Source organism: Nylanderia fulva, unplaced genomic scaffold (assembly GCF_048542155.1).
Source record: "Nylanderia fulva isolate GAGA-0341 unplaced genomic scaffold, ASM4854215v1 Scaffold564, whole genome shotgun sequence".
In the NCBI taxonomy this organism is placed as follows: Eukaryota; Metazoa; Arthropoda; class Insecta; order Hymenoptera; family Formicidae; genus Nylanderia; species Nylanderia fulva.
Genome location: NW_028190659.1, coordinates 9,589 through 27,310, shown reverse-complemented (window position 1 = coordinate 27,310; position 17,722 = coordinate 9,589). Strand labels below are relative to the sequence as shown.

The 17,722-nt window shown below is 36.8% G+C and overlaps 1 pseudogene; it reads right to left on the bottom strand.

Moving 5' to 3' along the window:
- Positions 1–13,173: 13,173 nt before the first annotated feature.
- LOC146721018 (uncharacterized) lies at positions 13,174–14,213 on the bottom strand (annotated as a pseudogene).
- Positions 14,214–17,722: the final 3,509 nt, after the last annotated feature.

Sequence of the window (17,722 nt, the reverse complement as noted above, 5' to 3'; positions counted from 1 at the left end):
CATGGTACCATCCGCCTCCGGGTAGAGGCGGGGGTTATGTGGGACTCCCTGCCCCACCTGGCCGGCCCGCGCCTCCGCCTGGCCGGTCCGCCGTAGCGGGCCGGAGAGTCGAGATCGGCGAGCCGGAGAGCCGGGACAGGACCTACCGCACTAAAACCCCAGAGGATGTCCTTCACGGGCGTTATACAGGGGGCGGCCAGGATGCTGGTATCCCATGCCGTCTAGCCGCCCCCCCCCCCGCTTTATCCCTCCTTGGGAGGGTGCCGCGGAAGGCGACACCCTCCTCCCCGTCATCGTACGGGTTCCTCGCGGTTGCAGCGCAAGGCGACATCGACCTCACGCCGCGCTCTCTCAAAGAGTTTGAGGGGCGGAGCCATGGCTCGAAAACTCCCGCTCGAGCCATCGCCCCTCGCCCCCCCAGTGTCGCAACCCCCGGACCCCCAAGAGGGTGGTCCGGTTCGGCGGTTCACTGAGGGAGCCCTCATCAGGGGGTTCCTCTTAGAAGGAGAGAAACCCCCTTCCGTGGACGGTGTTGCCCTCCCACCGGTGCCCTTTGGCTCCCGGTGAAAGGGCCCCACGCGTCACGTCTCGTCTGTGAAAGGGGGCCAGGCACCCATACGGAAGGACAAGTCCGCCCGCAGGGGATACGTGGCTCCCCCTCCCTAGGTCCCCCCAACTGCGGCCTTCCTCTTTCCCCTAGGGGTCAGAGTTCGCCCGCAGCCAGGGAGGCCCATCCCTCTCGGAGGTTGTGGGGGGGAGGGGGGTACGCCTAGGCGTCCCCACGTCCCCCCCGACACCCTCACCCGGCGTCTGACGACGCCGGGGTTTTACGGGTTCCCCTCCCCTGATCCCCGCCGCCGCCCGTAGCCGCAGCCTTAGCCACGACCACCGACGACGGGGAAGAGGGAGGGAGACCTCCACCCCTAGGCCCCGCAGGGGGTGTCATAAGGCACCCCCGCTCCCCAAGCCTATGTCGGCACCTGGCCGGCCGGAGGAAGTCCACGCAAAGCGGACATCTCGGGCCAGCCAGGCACCCTACCGCCTTGTGGCCAGGGGAGCCGCAGTTATAACAGCGGCTGCCCCTGTCCACCGGCGAGGTGCACCAGCGCCATGTGTGACCAGCACACAAACACCGGTAGTACCTCGCCACCCCCATGACGTTGACGCTGGTCGCCCCACCAGCGCCAACCCCACCCTTCCTCTTCCTTCCTCCCCCTTCACCGCCGCTGTTGGTATCCTCGTCACCGCTGCTGCCGGCAGTGCCGGTGACGGCGGTGGTGGTGGTGTTTTTTCTCTTTCTCTCCATTCCCTCCCTCCCCTCACTCTCTCCTTCTCCCTCTCCAACCCCTTTCTCCTTCCCCCACTCCCCCTAACCACCCTTACCCACTCCCCAGCGGCGGCATCCCCCTCCTTCTCCTTCCTCAGTCTCCTTCCTCAGGGTCCCCAGTACCCCTATCCCTCCAATCATTTCGCCGAGACGTTTCTCCATCAGCTCCATCCGGTCAGAGCTGGCTGACAGCCTCGAGGATAATTCCTCTAATCTGCCCTCCAGCCCCGCCGGCATAGGAGCCGTGGCCTTCAACGTCTCGGCCCCCTCCGTCTGCATCCCCCAATCCCGGAATCCCCTTCCGGGATCAGGGGGTGCACTCATCTCCTCCCCGAGCCGAACACACTCACGGCGCGTTAACTCGGCGATCTTTAGGACGTATTGCCGTGCGATATCTCGCACGTAATCCGTGAACGTCCTAGCGTTCTTAATTAAGATCGCCGAGTCCAGCCCCTCCTTTGTGACGAAAATGAGACCCCTCATGAAGGTCCCAGTCGCCTCGCAGGTCTTATCTAGATCCCCGACGGAATCCTTAAAAAGATCCGCAATGGGGTAATCGCCATTTGTATCCCCCCACCACGGATCCACGTCCCTCCATCTAAGACCCGGCGGCAATGCCTTACTCCCATCTTTAAAGGTCCGTGTCTCCACACCCTGTGGGGCCACGGCACCCCTTCTCTCCTCCAGCCCGTCGCTCGTTGACGACGGGGTAAAAGCCGGGACAGTACCCCCCTCCCCGCCGGGCCCTGGGGCATCCGATTCCCCTGGGCCGGTAACGGTCTTCTTTTTCTTCCGTCCCATCATATTTGTTTTTGGTTTTTTGACTTGGTGGCCTTCCAAGGGTGGCGAGCCGAAGCCCTGAGGCCCCACCAGGCCTGTGTACCTCCGCAGGAGGTACCGACCACTCTTAGCACCCCTCGCAAGGCTATTCCCTTGCGAAGGGTGAGCCCCCCCCACCACGGCAAGGTGGTGGTCGACGGGGGGGAAAGACAAGGCTCGTGTAATATTATAAATAATAACATTTAGAAAGACAAGGCCAACTATAACGAACAAATTAAATTAGTGAGAGATGTAATGTCAACACATAATTACTTTATTTGTTAGTAAATACAATGATAATAATAAAAAATAAACGTTTCGGGTGTTACCTCAGCCTTCTTTAGTAAATATAAAAAAACAATAAAAATTTTTTTAAAATAAAATTAAGAAATATTACCCGTTAGAGTCTATTTTGTAATGAACCTTTGGTTTGATAAATCATTAAATTTGTATTGGGTGACGCTTATATCATTTATTAAAATTGATATTGTTTCTAATAGGCTAACCATTTTATAACTGAGATGGTGAACTTTTAAATATGTCAAAAAACATGTAAACAAACTCACTGTTGTTAATAGAACAAATTGACAGTCCATTCCACGTCATCAATCCTTTTGCACATTATTAGTTGGGAATATCTTCAAAACTGCTTGATATGAGAATTGAAACAATTAAATGTTATATAGCATCAAAAAGTTAGTCCTCATCATCAAGCGTATTTCCGAATAAGTTCATCATTGTAATGTATTTTACCGTGTTTTTCTAAGTATATTTTTTTGATATATTAATTTATATTAATTGGTTTTTTAATAAAAGATCTTGATTATGATTAAAAGTGCAAGATTCCGCCAAGTCAATGTGTTCGTTATACAGAGTTACAAGATGATGTGTCAAATTCAAACCGTGACTCCTATTATTATTATTATTTATTTATAAGACAATTTTTCTAGAATGTCAAAATATGACTCGTCAAGCATATCGGTATCTTTTTTTAAGTTTAGACCGTTTTTTTGTTCCTTTATATAAATCATTTCAGAAACATTTCTCTTTTGAAAATTAGATTCGGAATCTAAAATTTTAATGTCTTCCCAATTAAATGAGTGTTGGTAATTAAGAATATGTTCCGAGGTGACCGAGTGTTTTGACGAATCTAACTTTATATTAAAAATAAATTAATACAATTGTCGCTCGTATATTGAAAACAAAGTGATAAATATAAGGCCAACTTATCGAGCTGAATATTCGAGATGTTCAGTCAACTACCATTTATTACATGTATAAATTATAAAACTACAGTCATTATATTAAAACTAACGCCAATTACAATCATTCTATAAACGTTTCGACCGCACGCGGTCTTCTTCAGTATAATTATTGAAATATAAATTCTTACAATTCACATAATATCGAAATTTAATTATAGTTATTCAGAATCAAGAGTTTTTGAGCAATTAACGCGTGTTTCGATCCGTCCTGTTCAACAATGTTCGCCTCGATATGATCCCTGATTTTGTTCAGATCTCGGATAGTTTCATCGTTAATATGCGAGAAATTAACCCGTTCCGTAGGCGCTGCGATTAATAAAAAATTACCGATCAACGTATGTCCATATTATAATATGTATCCCCCATAATTGGTAGTATGCTTACCTATCATCGTTCTTCTTGACAATTTTGCTACTTATTAACAGTTATTAAGGATGACACATGACAAACCAACAATACAGAAAGACAGCTCATTTTAAACTCTACTTGATCGGAGAGCGTGCGTGTTTATATATGATCTAATATCTATGTTTTACTCGTTAATGTCCTATTTGTCCTATTATTATTTATTGTTCGCTAATATATCCAAAATATCAAAATACGACTCGCTAAGTAACTCAGTATCTTTGTTTAAATTTAGTCCATTTTTTTGTTCCTTGATATGTAGCATCTCAGAAATGAGTCTTTTATAATAATTATTTTCGTTGTCCATGATCTTAACATTGTCCCAATTAAAAGTATGATGTTCATTTATTATGTGTTAAGAAATTACTGAATGTTTCGTTGAGTCCAACCTAATATTATTTTTATGTTCTTTTATTCGCGTCTGCAATTGCCTCTTTGTTTGGCCTACATAAGATGCATTACAATTATTGCAACTGATCTTATAAACCACTTAACTTTATATTATTTACATGCTCTTTAACTCTCGTTTTAAGTTGTCTCTTAGTTTGGCCAACATATCACAATCGCGACATGAGATCTTGTAAATAACATTGGAATTAGTTGAAAATTGATTTTTATCTTTATGAACTTTGATGAATCGATTGAGTTTATTAAGACAACGATAACCTATGGTCATTTCTGATTTTTTGATAGATGATGCGATTTTGTCAGAAATGTTATCTACATAAGGAATGACAAAGTAATTTTTTTTTTCATTATCTCCAGCCATTTCAGGAACCTTAGTTACATTATTATCATTAATCAAGATATTTAGTTTGGAAATAATAAGATACTTAATTCTTTGATTAATAGTGGAGAAAACAAATTCTAAAGGGTAACCGTTGTTACGTAAAATAGTTATGATTGAATTTATATTCTTCTTATGAAATTCTGGATGTGAAAGAAGAAGAGCTCTATCTACCAAGTTATAAACAATGCCTTTTTTTGGCAGAAAGGATGGTTAGAGTAATAAGATAGAGTTCTTCCAGAAAATGTTTTTTTCTAAAACCAATCAACAAAAATGGTATTGTTAATTAATTTCAATGATACATCTAAGAAATTTAAACAACGGTTATCCTCATATTCCAATGTGAATTAAGGTCTGTCATGGTATTTGTTAAAAGAATCCACAATCAAATCAACCTTCTCCTCAGGAACTGTCATAATGATATCATCAACGTATCTATAATAAAATGGGATATCGATATTAATCAAGTCAAGAACAGAATTTTCCAAATCTTCCATTATTAAATCAGCTATTATGGGCGATAATGGTGATCCTATGGGGGTACCAAAAATTTGTTTATAGATTATATTGTTGAATGTAAAGTATGTAGATGACAAGACGAATTCTATACATTTTATAAATTGTTCTTTTGAAATTTTAGTCCGTGACTTAATATACTCCCATCTATTATTAACACTGTTTATCGCAAGGTTGATAGGTACATTGGTGAAGAGAGAGATAACATCTAATAATACCATTATTTCTGAATTCCTTAACTTTTTGCCAGTAAGAATCCTGCACAATTCAAAACTATTATTTATATAGCTTTTTGGTGGGGGAAGGCTTTGTGACAATACCTTGTGAATATATGCAGCTATATTGTAAAGAGCCGTATTAATGGATGATACAATAATTCTGAAGGGAATGTTCTGCTTGTGAATTTTAGGGAGACCGTAAGCTTTCGGTAGTATGGAATCACTGCAGTGCATGAAATAATATTCTTTTTTTGAAATGTATCCTTTTGTTAGCAACTTTTTGATGATGGAATTAAGTTCTTTTTCAATTTTTAAGATAGGATTCTTATTAATCACGCAGTAAGTGTTAACATCTGTAAGAAGTTCAGTCACTTTATTATTATAAAAATCCTTCTCCATTGCAACTGTCACATTGCCCTTGTCAGATCGCGTAAATATTATATTATTGTTTTTTCTGTAAAATTTTAATGTGGTATTGTACATATCAGTAATTTTTTCATTTATTAAATTCTTTTTATGAAAATTATGCAGATAATAATTAAATTGGGGAATTGTAATATTAATAGATTAAACACAGAGATGACTCATAATATGAATAAAGACGACATAAATAATGAAAATAAGAAAAAATTTATAGCGATACCATACATTGAAAGAATCTCGGAATTAGTAGCATCAGAGTTAAAGAAATCTAATATAACAGTAGGATACAGAAGTTTGAAAAAATTAAATAGAGTCATAAAAACACAAAAAGACAGAGATAATCGTCAAAATAATTTTGGTGTCATATATAAAATATCGTGTAATAATTGTGATGCTACATATGTAGGACAAACGAAAAGACAATTAGGCACAAGAGTAAATGATCATAAAAATAATATCAGATTAGATTCTGCAAGACACTCGGTGGTTTCTGATCATATTGTAAAATTTACACATACTTTTAATTGGAACGACACAAAAATCTTAGATTACGAAAAGAATTATTATAAAAGGTTGATTTTAAAGAAGTTTTATCGTCTCGACAAAGATGTAAGTGATCACTATTTATTTAAAAATCTAATATTTAATATTCGAGCTGACACATTAATTATTTCACAGCGCGTATTACATATTATAACATCATGAACTACAGAAATCTGATGTTCGAGATTAGACGCTTTAACTCAAGCCAACAAGCATGAATTTTATACTGCGTTTTTTTCACATTATAAGTCTATAGAATTTATATTTGTAATAAGTTCTGTCTTAGCAAATGATTCAATTCTTTGACATATTAGCAAAGCGATAATGGTATTGAAAAAGACTGTGGTACAGTCGAAACGTTTATCATTGTAATATTATTTCATGATGTATAATAAAAAATTTAATTAACACCTTATTAGCTCGTTAAGTTGGCCTTTTAATTTATCACATATATTAATTTTGTAAATTAAAATTATTTATTTTTCTTAAAATTATCAGTTCTTTCAAAAAAATAATTTTTTAACTATAACTTTAATCTCCAAAATTAATATTTTTTATAAACTATTCTTTGATTTTAAAATATAAAATTCCTAAACTTATAATAAATTATAAATAAAAATTTTCAATTTTTTAGAATTTTAGTTATATTTTTATTAATTCTTTTTCCTAACAATAAATATCAGAATAATACATCCAACAATTATTATAATAGCTATATTATTCTATTCATGTTTAATTTGCGATATTATGTTGTAATTTTTGTATGAATTTGTTTTTTAAATAATTACTGTAGTATAATACGGAGGAAGACCGCGTGCGGTGAACACGTTTATTCTATAATGATTGTAATTTTCGCTTAAGTTTTATTATAAAATGTTTGTAGTTTTTACTATACATAATGTTTTATGTTTAGTATATATATGAATAAATTTTAATTTGACAGAACAACTCTAAGAATTGCTCAATAAGTTGGCCTTCCTATTTCTCATTAGTTGTATATACAATATACGAGCAAAGTTTTGTATTAATTGATATTATATTTGACGAAGTTGTGCAGATATTGTTCGACAAAGTTGTGCAGATATTGTTCGACAAAGTTGTGCATCAGCCTTACGAGAGGACACTGGAAGACGTAAAAATTTATTAAGCTCATATGGGACCTTTCACTCTATTCAATTCTCTTTGGTTATCGCAATACATATTAACGATGCTAAATATTAATAATATTTATAGTTTCGTTACATAAATAATATTTCTATACTAAACGTCTTGTAATATTAGCATAATATTATTAAAATATTATTTATTCCATGTAGTTGTTTTAATAATGATATTGTTAAAAAGAATGTTAAAAATAAAAATATTGTTTACACCATGTACAACGTATAAAACCAATTCTATCACCAATATTGCACTGTGGTATTGTGACGTGACGCTTTTGGAGCGCCGTCACAAGGGCGAAAAGCCCGATCGGGTAGGCCGCGGAGATCTGGAGCGCCCCTCACTTCGGGGAGGGTGCGATCCGTCGTTTTTCCGTATTCCGTTTTTACCGTATTCCTTGCGAGAATCGCAGTTGCACGCAGCATCGGCCTGTCGATGCGCGTGCGACACGATTTGTAGGTAGAGCGACAAGGACGGCTCGAGAGAGCGGCCGGAGAGAGACATGTGAAGCAAGAGAGAGAGGGAGGATGCCGGAGTGCCGCAGCAAGAGAGAGAAGGAGAATGCCGCAGCGCGAAAGAAGGATGGAGCGAGCGTAGGAGAGAGAGAGCGCGGGACCTCGCGCAGTTAAGTATCAAGTATCCGTAATTTACTTTGATATATCTCGCGCAGAATTTAGGCGTTGAAAAACATTATAGATACCGAGAGGACTCCGGGAGCCAAATCAACCCCGGGGCCGATCCTGAAGGGGGACTACGGAGGGCCCGGCTAGCCTCCCGCTTGTTCCCGAAGGAGAGATGCCGCGGGAAGAAACCCGGAGGAAAATCCTCTCAAACAGCGATACGTTACCGGCGTGAGAATTACCTCAGCTAAAGGGGGAGGCGGGGGGAGACCTTAGGGCCCCCGCCATCGGCCCTATCATCGAGGGAATGCGCAAAAGATCGGCGCGAAAAAGAAGATACCGAGACGCGCGAGGCCCGGCTCTCCACTGTTCGGTGTGCCTTAGACCAGAGAGGGTGACTCCAGGACTCCAAAAGTGCGACCCGAGGACTCGACTTCACCGCCAGAAACTGTAAGCCGCCTCTCGAGTAGTCGTAGATCCGTGTTGGTTGGTACCGTAGATATTGATCGTGTATCGTAATTACCGTGAGTACCGCACTCTTTCATTTTTCGTATCGTTTTGTGTGTGAGAGAGCGGACTCTCTCTTTTCGTTTTTCGGAGTATTGTATCGCGGGGCCAGCCGACTTTGCGTTTCGCGAAGCAAGCCCTCTCCGAAAAGTGCCGCCGACAGTCTATCGTCTTGAAAATAATTATTATAAATTCGGGTTACCGAGATATTCAGAGTCACATTTTTTTTATAGGCTCGATTATTAGATTTTCGGAATTTGCGTGTAGCCGTCTCCGCGAGTTTGTTAACTATTTCCTTGTTTTCGACTCGGCGAGAGAGTCGTGCGAGAGAGTCACGAAATTACCGTCATTTAGTTGTTATCTTGTTTTTTTTGCATACCGTGCCGTGTCTCGGAGTATCGTATTGTGACCTCTGTCTATACCGCGTGCCCGCGAAAATAAGTTAGACCATCATAACGTTTATCGATTTTGTCTTTGTTTATCCCGTTTGTATATTATTGTCGCGAAATTCTCTAAGCTGTGTCACATTGTATAATTACGAATAATTTTATAGATCAAGTCCGAAATACCGATATTCGCAGATCTTTATATTATATTTTTGTTTTACTACTGTTTAAAAACGCCCTAGTGCAAGTCGAATTTAGGCAAAATTACCGCGGATTATCTTTGCCAATCGCGACACCGCGCGTATACAGTCTAAAGCGCCTATAGCAAGCGCTAATATGAGAACTGTAAACAACAACATTCTCTCTACGAAAAATAATACGCTAATGTCCTTCGAGACAATTCTAAAATAATAACATGTAATTCTAAAGGCATCTAGAATCTTCTCGAAAAAACGTTGCTATAAAAGGGCACCCCAGATCGACCGGGATATAGTCGCTCTCAGAATTAGAAGCATATCTGTCGCAAGTGTAAGTACGATTTCGGCGCGTTTCTGACTTTACGTAGCTCGCGTATAGCCAGCAACTAACGCAACGCCTTCTCCGTAGCTCGCGGATTCACGTATTAAATTACGGTTTATTTAACCAGTGTAAATAGCCTGTAAATAGTGTCCGTCTTAAATATACATTGTATGCGTCTAAAAATCGACTCTCTAATTAATCGCTTTTGCGAAAACGTCCTTTTCCTTGTCGCGCACTTCTCTCTTGACACTTATCGCTCGCGTTTTTGCTCTGCTATCGAACAACTACCGCTAGTTTATCTATTACTGTTTGCTACATAATTATATTATCCAATTGTATGTATCCGATGTCAAATTGTAAATCCTAAGTGTCAAATATATATATCTGTCAAATTCTAACACCACGTGTATGTCTCTCTATACCTCTCTCTCAACCATAGACCCAACAATCCTATAGACCCACGACTCTGTATAACCCCTGGGGAAGTTACCTTAAGTACCGTTCACATTAGTCTCGTGGCGCATTCACATGCGCCTGGCGCCCAACTTTACCGTGAGTTAATGAACGCCCCTAAGGGCGAGTAATTAACTCTTCTGATACCGATTTTTACCGTTTTATTAGTTAAACTTAGAGAATCTTTAAATTGAACGCTCCTCTGCCCGAACTTGGCGTTTCGGAGCAGGAAAAGACGTTGCAGTATATTCTTTTTCTTTAAAATAACAAATTTTTATTAAATAAACATTTATTGAATTATCAAAGCCGCGTTGATAGACTATCCTCTTATGTGCCGAATGCATTTAAATACATTTTGAAATCTTGGAAAAGAAAGTTGATTATGTATTATCTTTGTAGTTTTATTATATTGTTACGTGCATGTAATTTTATGTCATAATTAATTAAAATAACATTATCAGAAAAACATCGAACAAAATTTGTCCAAATTCTATAATCATAAACATCTAAAGATTGGACAACACTAGTTTTTTTGTATTAAAATATTTACATTTAATATTGAGAGCCGATAAATATTTCTCATTTAAAATATTTCTCATTTAAAATATTTACTTCTTTGTTTGCCAGTATATATTCTTTTAATTGTTTCGGACAGTGTCCTAACCATGAATCAAGCAGCAATAAATTTTTTTTTTCCTTCGTATTTTGTCTTTATCTTATTCTTCAAGAACTAATTTCCGCAACATAATTTTATTATATATATAGTTGAATTTGGCATAACACATAAGCATTAAAATATATATAATTCAAAATTTTTCAAAATATAAAAAATATTGAGGGAGATATTTTGAAATATTTTATAATTTTTTCAAATTCAAGGATACCTTTGTAAAGTACATTTAAAGCTATAAGACTTTTATTTGAACATTGAAATCTATTATATTTTTATTTGTTTCAAAAATATTCGCTTCGGAATGTAAAAACTAATTTTTTAAAGGATATGGTTGCACCTCTAAACTCATTTTTTAGGACTAACAAATAATGGTTTTGTTATTAGGATCTATTACACTAAAATTATGACGAGTTTCGAATATTTTTAAATTTTAACTTGCCGAACATTTCTTGTCTTCTTTAGCGCATGTGCACAGATATCTTTAATCACAAGTAATATTTAATTATTTTCACCAAATTAAAAGCCTATATTTGTAATTTTAATCATATATAATAAAATTATATTTGTTTTCTTATTTCAAGAATAGTATACGTATGCGTATGTGTGGGTATCATAATTTAACTAATGAGCTTTGTTTGAGATGCAAAGTAAATTTTTAGTAAATTCTAGAATCATCGATCAGCGTCAATAATAAAAGTCACGTTCCCTTTTTTGTATGTTTGTCAAAGCAAAAGGATGTCATAAATTAGAACCTGTCATCACAAAACATTCTTTGCGTATAAACAATTAGCGGTATCGCAACCGTTTTCGCCGGATACTTATCGCGTTAAAAGCATGCGCAAAATTGCCACGCGGCCTCAATCACCAATTAGAAATAGCGAGCGACCGCGCGCGCATGGCAAAACGCGAGTCCTTTGCGCATCTTAGCGAAGCGGCCAATTATGAGCTGTGTCCTCGAGTCACCTCGAACACAATTTAAATTGCTCACAATAATTGGCGTTTCCCGAGAGGGTGGGTTTTCTTCGGGAAACCATAAAAGAGAGCTTGCACCCGAAATTCGCGCCTTATCGCATTCCGCCGTGAACCGCATAACGCAAGTCCGCTCTTAGTTAAACCGCAGGAAATTGTATTGACGACCACCGCTTATTCTTTGATTTTGATTCTCTCCGCTGAAATTGAGTTAATTTTTGTGTTAAATTTTATGCGTGTATTTTGTCAAACAGTGTACTATATTATTAATTAAAATTCTTTATACAGAGAGTGACTCATCTTTTTGTGTCGTAAAATCTCCCCTCACGCTGCGCGTTCTCGAACAAGCTTCAAAAAAGTCTTGACTTTTAATTTTTCGAAGTAAGATATACAATATAAAATAAATGATTTATTCAATTTAAACTAACACGTTGAAGATGGTATCAAAGTTTATCGGATACAATACCAAAATTTTGAATATTTAATCAAAATAGATACGATGACACAAGAATATTTTAATGCTGCAATGCAAAGTAGAATATACAATATAAAATTAATTATTCATTTAATTTAAATTAACATGTTGTACGTGATGTCAAAGTTTATAAAAGACAATACAAATTTTGAATATTTAAGTAAGATCAAAATAGATACAATGACACCAAAATATTTTCATAAACGCATTTCATTGTTGCAAGGAATTATATTTAAAATTTAAAACGTATTTTTTGATTAAATTATAATATGTAAGATTACTATATTTTTATAATGCACTAAGAAATTGTATACGTATATAAAATATATATCTTTTTATATTTAAATTTTACTAATCAAATTTTAAAAGAAGTGTAATGTCTGCTTGAAATTTAATGGCTAAATTGTTTCTTGATGTTTTTACTAAACATTTTCTGACCATGAATATAATACTTCCATTTCTAATACTTAAGAACAATAAGACTTTCATAAATCTAAAAATACTGTATACAACAGTATAGAAACATTCAGCTATCGACAATACCCACAAAACAATTGATATGATGATATATACATTTATGTATGTTGCATGGGCATGGGATTGGCATGGGGTTGCTGGGATTGGATCCTTCCATGAACACATTATTAATAAATGAAATATTTTTTGGATTTTTTATTATTATTAAATTATTTTCGATATTGTGTATTGTAACATATAATAAAAAGAGCTATAAATATCTACTCTCTCTCTCTCTCTCTCTCTCTCTCTCTCTCTCTCTCTCTCTCTCTCCCTTCCCCTTTCCTCCCCTCCCTCTCTCTCTTCTTCTCCTCTCCCACTCCCTCTCTCCCCCTTTCTCTTCCTCGCCCCTCTCTCCCTTCCTTCTTTTTTCGCTCACCCATCCTCTCTCCCTCCCTCTCTCACTATATTACCTTTCTTCCCACCTTATTTTATATCCAAAATAATTCTTTGCAAAAATTAATATATATTTTAATGAACTTTGCAAAAATATGTGAAATTCGTAAAAAAGACATCACAGATGTTAAAAAAAGTGTTAAGCGTAAAATGTTATATGTATAAATCATTTTATATAATGTAAATTTATACGTATCAATCACAAATATATTTCTTGTGACCATATTTGCTCAGTTGTGAGCTGACAAATCTTGAGAGATTTTTGATCCATGCAAAATGTCCGACACTGTTACCGTCTTGCGCGTACAGCAAATTATGTGCTTGTCCCTTTTCTGCTCCGAAAGCCGTAGCGGGATAATGCCGTTTTCATTGCTGTAGACATTGATTGAGATGTTATTTCAAATTTTTATATTTGATTCAGAGTCACTGGAAACTCAATGTCTTTGCAATTCAGTACTGTTGTGTAATGGGGATAGGAGGATTCCCGATCCACATTTCTCTTAGCAGGGTGAAACACAAAGCTATGACTACCGCCCACGCGAAACATGCATTGTCTTTGGTTTGCACGTTTACAATCGCTCTCTTCATCATTATCTCACGCGGTAATTTAATATAACATCCTGCAAGCATCGGATTGTACTTGTTGATATTTATAATCAAATTGATTATTCGCGATAATGCCCAACCACTATCACATTCTTGAAATTCTTCAAGCGATGCTAGCGTGGGCTCGATGACGCGGTGCTCAAACCATTCGCGTATATCAGACGTGCGAAAAAGTTTATAGTTTCTCGTATTTATACTTTTATTGGCATGTTTATTACCCGACACAAACTCACCATTAAACACAGTGTTTACTTTAACACTAGTATACTTTTGCAACACTTTTTGCACGTTCTCGATCACAATGTCTTTAGCATTTTCAAGAAATTGACGAGGTTCGATGTGATTACAATTTATGACCGCACCAGTCAATATGCGGCTCTCAATTCCTCGCCATATGAGTCTGTTTTCTACTTCCGGCACCTGCGTGTATGAAACGTCTGCGTATAGTATTCTTCAAATTTTCCAGACGAGCAATTTGGGCGACAAGCGATTGCCAAACTCCGATCGCTAACCGTGGACGTTTAATTCGACTTTGTTCTTCCAATAAATTCATCACATTGCTGCTCCCACACAATGTATTCTTCCATCGAATTTACTCTTGTGGATTGCTCCAACAAACTTACTTCCATCTTGATGCTCTTGCGGAACCTTGATAAAATACTGACAGAGTATGTCTCTTTGCCATGATTTTTATATGATCATTGACACTTGAAATTTTTAATATATTGCATTTTTATGATGATTTCATCTGAGGATGTCACAGCAGCCGTATTGGCGTTTGTGATACATTTTTTGCAAATCGGATAATTTTGTCACGTACGGTTTTGATTCATTAGCTTTTGAAATTTTGGATATGTTGCACTTTGCACATTTTATTTAACCTTCACACTAATTCTAACATTTCATCTGAGAATGATGTCACAGCAGCCCTATTGGCGCTCGTGATACATTTTGCAAATCGGAAAATTTTGTCACGTACGGTTCTGATTCATTAGCGCTTGAAATTTTGAATATGTTGCATTTTGAACACCTGAGGATGATGTCACAGCAGCCGTATTGGCGCTCGTGATACATTTTTTTGCAAATCGGATAATTTTGTATGGGTTTACTCATCACTGGCGACTTTATTAATTTTATCGTTATTTTTGAATTACGATAATTTTTAACGAAATTATGAACAATTAAAATCAAAATACTCATTTTTTACTTGATTCGCGATAATGCAATAATAAAAAATTTTAAAAACATTAAAAAAATGATTTTACAAGGACAACTTTAAACTCTCACATTCCAAAGTTAAAAATTGTCGTAGATTTTTTGAGAAAGTGAGAAGTCCACAAGACAAAAATTTTTTATTTTTGTTATATCTCTAAGAGATATAACTATTAAGAAATAATTACTCGTATTACATCCGCTTGACGACGGACACTGACCGCGTAAAAACGCATACGATGCGAGATATACGCGGAACCGAAATCGCTCAACGCGCAAGCAAAGCAGAAGGACTTTGAATCTGCTTCGCTTGCACTTTGGTCCTTGACCGAGGGGGCCTGTTGCCAGGCACCCCTTCCGATCGAGAAAATCCCAAAAAGTGATACTATAAAAACGAAGCAGGAGACGCACCGCTCAGTCGAAAGTCGCTCTCAAGACGCTTTCGCGTCGTTTGTTAAAACGATCTCGTTAGCCGCGTGCAATCTTAACATCTTCTCACAGTCGCGCGCGATACGCGAAGTTATAGTTAAACAGTGCCGTTAAACCAATATACGCACAAGTGTAACAGTGGTGAAACAAATAAAAGTCAAGCGGTTTACTTGAATAAAAGTTTTAATAATAAAAGTGAAGTGCATTTATTTCATCAACCCGAAATAAGTCCTGACGCCCCGGATCCTTATCCTAATTTGGCGCGACCCCTTGTGTCTCACCCGAGGCACACAACATTATATTTAATTCATGGTTTTCAAAAATTAATAAATTCACAGAAACTAAAAAAAGTAATATTTTATAAAGATTGCAAGCTTTGAAACTCTTTCTTTGGATTTAAATTTGGTTCATTTTTATCAAAGTTGTTTAAATTTTGCTTATTTTTAAAGAAAAATTAAGAGAACTTAATTTTTATAAACAGTATAAATTCACTACAACATGATTGGAATGTCATTAACATTATAATGATATTCAAATGCAAAATAACAATAGATTAATATTAATGTTCATGTACAAAGTACACTACGAAATATATATAAAATCAACAAAGTGACTATAGAAATGACAAAATCGATCTAACTTTAATAAGTATCAGAAGTGAGCATAGTTATTGACGTTTGTAGTTATGATAAAAGAAATTTATAATTATTTATTTGTAGAGCTCTCTGGTAAGTGATTTTATCTTTTTAACAAAATAATGCGTGCATTTTTTAAGATGTAAAGAAATTTATTAATTATATGGTTATAAATTTGAACTGACAACACTGGCTTCAATTTAGAGTTGTTAATATATGTTTATTTTAACGTTTCAACCATACGGGTTGTGGTCCTTATCAAAAATACAATTGTGATATCCTAAAAAAAAAGCCGATATTGTTACATCAGCCACGCTAATTGAACGAAGGCATGAATTACAATTTAAAGACTTACTCGGAGTTACAGCATTTCGTCTTTTCGATGTGAGAATAAATTATGATTCAGAGAGATTTAACTTATGTCAAAATAATCAAATTATAATACTAAATTTAATCTTCAACAGTTTAGTCACGCAATTGACATGGTGTTGAGCTCTACTAGTTTCACGTTTAATGGAGTAACATACGAACAAATTTGTGGTAGCCCAATGGGCTCACCCCTTTCCCCCATACTCGCGAATATAGTAATGGAGGACCTTGAAACAGATTGTTTATCCTTGCTTGATTTCAAAACATCGTGTTTTTATAGATACGTCGATGACATATTCATGGTCCTCCCTAATGACAAATTGTTAGATGTAGTCGATGTATTTAATAGTTATCATCCTAGATTAAAATTCACTTATAAGACGGAAATCTATAATTCTCTCAACTTTTTGAACACAACTGTATGTAAGGATGATAATAATCTTATAACTAATTGGTACAGAAAACCAACATTCTCAGGAAGATATATCAATTTCTTCTCAAATCATCCAATGAAATATAAGATTAACACTATTATTAACCTAGTCGACCATGCAATAATTTTGTCGGATAAACGGTTTCATGACTCTAATTTAAAAATTGTAAATAACATACTGAAAAACAATTGTTTTCCGGATAAACTCATTAAAAAATACATCAATAATAGAACCCATAATTTGTTACACGCGACAAGCAATGTAGATCAAAAAATTTTAAATAGAAATTCGACAGTCAATTCGAAGGAAAACTTCATCGTCATCTCATATTGCATATGATATTGGTTTTTTAACGACATTTATAGATTTCTAAGGAAAAAACAACTTAATGTAATTTTTACCATCCCCAAAAAACTAAATTGTTTAATAAAAACAGGGAAAGATAACTTAGATATTAACAAACAAACTGGCGTAGTTTACCGTATCAATTGTAACGATTGCGATTCTAGTTATGTAGGGCAGACAAAACGACATCTCGGTATAAGGATTAATGAACATAGACGCAATATTAAAAATTCAGCGAGTAATTTTTCTGTTGTTAGCGAGCACAGAATTATTCTAGGCCATGAATTTGATTGGTCTAATCCTTCTGTCCTGCACAAAGAAAATAATAGAAGAAAAAGGGAAATCGCCAATATGTATTTTATTAAGAAACTAAATTCCACAATTAATTTACATAAAGACACAGAAAGTCTTAGCACGGTGTATGATTGTTTGTTTAGAAATTGATGTAACCTCTGACATACTTATTTGGCGTTATTATCGACTTTAGTACTGTTCGTTATGTCAAGGCATGATGACATAAACATAACTCGATATAATTTGATTATTTTGATATAAGTTAAATCTCTCCGAATCATAATTTATTCTCACATCTAAAAGACAAAATGCTGTAACTCCGAGTAAGTCTTTAAATTGTAATTTATGTCTTCGTTCAATTAGCGTGGCTGATGTAACAATATCGGTATTTTTTTAGGATATCACAATTGTATTTTTGAT